This window comes from Primulina tabacum, chromosome 12 (assembly GCF_025594145.1).
Source record: "Primulina tabacum isolate GXHZ01 chromosome 12, ASM2559414v2, whole genome shotgun sequence".
Taxonomy (NCBI): domain Eukaryota; kingdom Viridiplantae; phylum Streptophyta; class Magnoliopsida; order Lamiales; family Gesneriaceae; genus Primulina; species Primulina tabacum.
The window spans coordinates 17,533,688-17,536,997 of NC_134561.1; positions in this window are offsets into that span (position 1 = coordinate 17,533,688).

Here is a 3,310-nt window from a genome sequence, read left to right on the forward strand (position 1 = left end):
TTGCCTTGAAAAAGGAGGTAGGAGATGCTCAGACTGGGGTTCAAGGACCTCAGAAGAAGATCATGAGAAAGAGAGTGGTTATCTCCACTGATTCTGATAGAACAGTTTCTGAGGAGTCTGCTGCTCCTATCCAAGCATCTGTCCCTGCCACCCGTACCAAGAAGAAGGCTCGCACGGTGTTTCGAATCAAGAAAACAGCAGCCGTTGCTGATTTGTACACTGTCCCGTTGAGAGAAGTGTTTCTAGAAGCCACGTCTTCTTTGCGAGTATCTTCTCCCGTCACCAAGCCAGCAGTCAATTCTACTACTACCTTTTCTACTACTCCAACCTTCAGACCCTCGTCTGGAGTTGTTATACGTGAATCAACTGCAGGGTCTTTTGCTTTTCGACCCGTGCTGCCGGCCTCATTTTCAGACAAAGGCAAAGGGAAACTCATTGCAGAACCACAACTTCATGGCACCAAATCATCCATATTAACTGGTGTTTATCTTCATATGGAAGAAATTGAAAGATCTGCCGATAAAGGAATGACTTCTTTGATGATTGGCATAAGGTTCGAGTTTTCCATCCTCTTACTTTCTTTAGAACAAGAGGTACATTCACCAAAATGGTAAAGAATAAAGAAAAGGTGTTCACACTTGCCAAGACTGACAATGTTATTGAAGTCATGAAATGCCGAGGTTTCATATTTGAGCAAATAAAACGACAAAAACTGGAATCAGTTATAAAGACTCTTCAGTCTAACTTTGATGCCATGATTCCAACTGCCGCTCAGGATCAGAATGTGATCCATATTCTCTCTGACCATTTGAGATTGATGAATGAGCAACTTCTTGCTCAAGAATAGACATTCGGAGAACCTTTTCAATATTCAATAGGCTTTGTCCCAGTCTTTGCTCAGAATAAGCCAGTGTTTGCTAAGAATAAGCAAGTTAATTTTGCTTCAGTGTTGACAATCAAGGATGAAAATCTTGTCAACATGTTCAAAGCCATAGAAAAATCTGGTCTTCGAAGCTTTCTGGAAGCACCAGCTATCATCTACAAGATTGCCCTTCTGGATTTCTATGCCAGAGCTAAAGTTGATGAAGGGAAAATCACCTTTTCCCAGGGAGATGTTTCTATCTCAATCGATGCTGAACTGTTGGGATCGACGTTCTTCCTCCCATGCTCAGGTATCTCTGACTTTTATGATATTTCTAAGGAGGAGATGTCGGCTGCCCTCGTTACGTACTCAGCTTCTGGAGAGGAACTCTCTCCGTCTTGCTTCAAGAAGCTACTCAAAATGAAATACCAGGTGCTTGCTGATATTGTTGCAAAAGCACTATTGGTCCAAGTCGGTACTTTTGACAAATTTAACAAGGAGAAAGTCCAAGTGATGCTGGCTATCACTTTTGAATTTAAAGTGGATTGGAGTACTTTCCTGTTTCGAATTTTGAAGGATATGGTTCTGAGGAAGAGTTCTGGGTTTGCTGTTTAAATCAGCAAAATGCTTAAGGATGTTGGTTTTCCTTTAACTACTGATCAGGACGCTTCTTATGTGACTATGGCCGATGCTGATAATGTGCTCGCCTTGAGGCCAAAGCCATCTGTTGCTGAGTTCATTGCCTTGAAAAAGGAGGTAGGAGATGCTCAGACTGGGGTTCAAGGACCTCAGAAGAAGATCATGAGAAAGAGAGTGGTTATCTCCACTGATTCTGATAGAACAGTTTCTGAGGAGTCTGCTGCTTCTATTCAAGCATCTGTCCCTGCCACCCGTACCAAGAAGAAGGCTCGCATGGTGTTTCGTATCAAGAAAACACCAGTTGTTGCTGATTTTGACACTGTCCCGTTGAGAGAAGTATTTCTAGAAGCCACGTCTTCTTTGCGAGTATCTTCTCCCGTCACCAAGCCAGCAGTCACTTCTACTACTACCTCTTCTACTACTCAAACCTTCAGACCCTCGTCTGGAGTTGTTAAACGTGAATCAACTGCAGGGTCTTTTGCTTTTCGACCCGTGCTGCCTGCCTCATTTTCAGACAAAGGAAAAGGAAAACTCATTGCAGAACCACAACTTCATGGCACCAAATCATCCATATTAACTGGTGTTTATCTTCATATGGAAGAAATTGAAAGATCTGCCGATGAAGGGGTGACCTTCTTTGATGATTGGCATAAGGTTCGATTTTCCATCCTCTTACTTTCTTCAGAACAAGAGGTACATTCAGAAAAATGGTAAAGAATGAAGAAAAGGTGTTCGTACTTGCCAAGACTGACAATGTTATTGAAGCCATGAAATGCCGAGGTTTCATTTTTGAGCAAATAAAACGACAAAAACTGGAATCAGTTATAAAGACTCTTCAGTCTAACTTTGATGCCATGATTCCAACAGCTGCTCAGGATCAGAATGTGATCCATATTCTCTCTGACCATTTGAGATTGATGAATGAGAAACTTCTTGCTCAAGAATAGACATTTGGAGAACCTTTTCAATATTCAGTAGGCTTGTCCCAGTCTTTGCTCAGAATAAGCCAGTCTTTGCTCAGAATAAGCAAGTTAATTTTTCTTCAGTGTTGACAATCAAGGATGAAAATCTTGTCAACATGTTCAAAGCCATAGAAAAATCTGGTCTTCGAAGGTTTCTGGAAGCACCAGCTATCATCTACAAGAATGCCCCTCTGGATTTCTATGCCAGAGCTAAAGTCGATGAAGGGAAAATCACCTTTTCCCAGGGAGATGTTTCTATCTCAATCGATGCTGAACTGTTGGGATCGACGTTCTTCCTCCCATGCTCAGGTATCTCTGACTTTTATGATATTTCTAAGGAGGAGATGTCGGCTGCCCTCGTTACGTACTCAGCTTCTGGAGAGGAACTCTCTCCGTCTTGCTTCAAGAAGCTACTCAAGATGGAATACTATGTGCTTGCTGATATTGTTGCAAAAGCACTATTGGTCCAAGTCGGTACTTTTGACAAATTTAACAAGGAGAAAGTCCAAGTGATGCTGGCTATCACTTCTGAATTTAAAGTGGATTGGAGTACTTTCCTGTTTCGAATCTTGAAGGATATGGTTCTGAGGAAGAGTTCTGGGTTTGCTGTTCAAATCAGCAAAATGCTTAAGGATGTTGGTTTTCCTTTAACTACTGATCAGGATGCTTCTTATGTTGGTTTTGCTAAGTTCATTGCCTTGAAAAAGGAGGTAGGAGATGCTCAGACTCTGGTTCAAGGACCTTAGAAGAAGATCAAGAGAAATAGAGTGGTTATCTCCACTGATTCTGATAAAACAGTTTCTGAGGAGTCTGCTGCTCCTATTCAAGCATTTGTCCCTGCCACCCG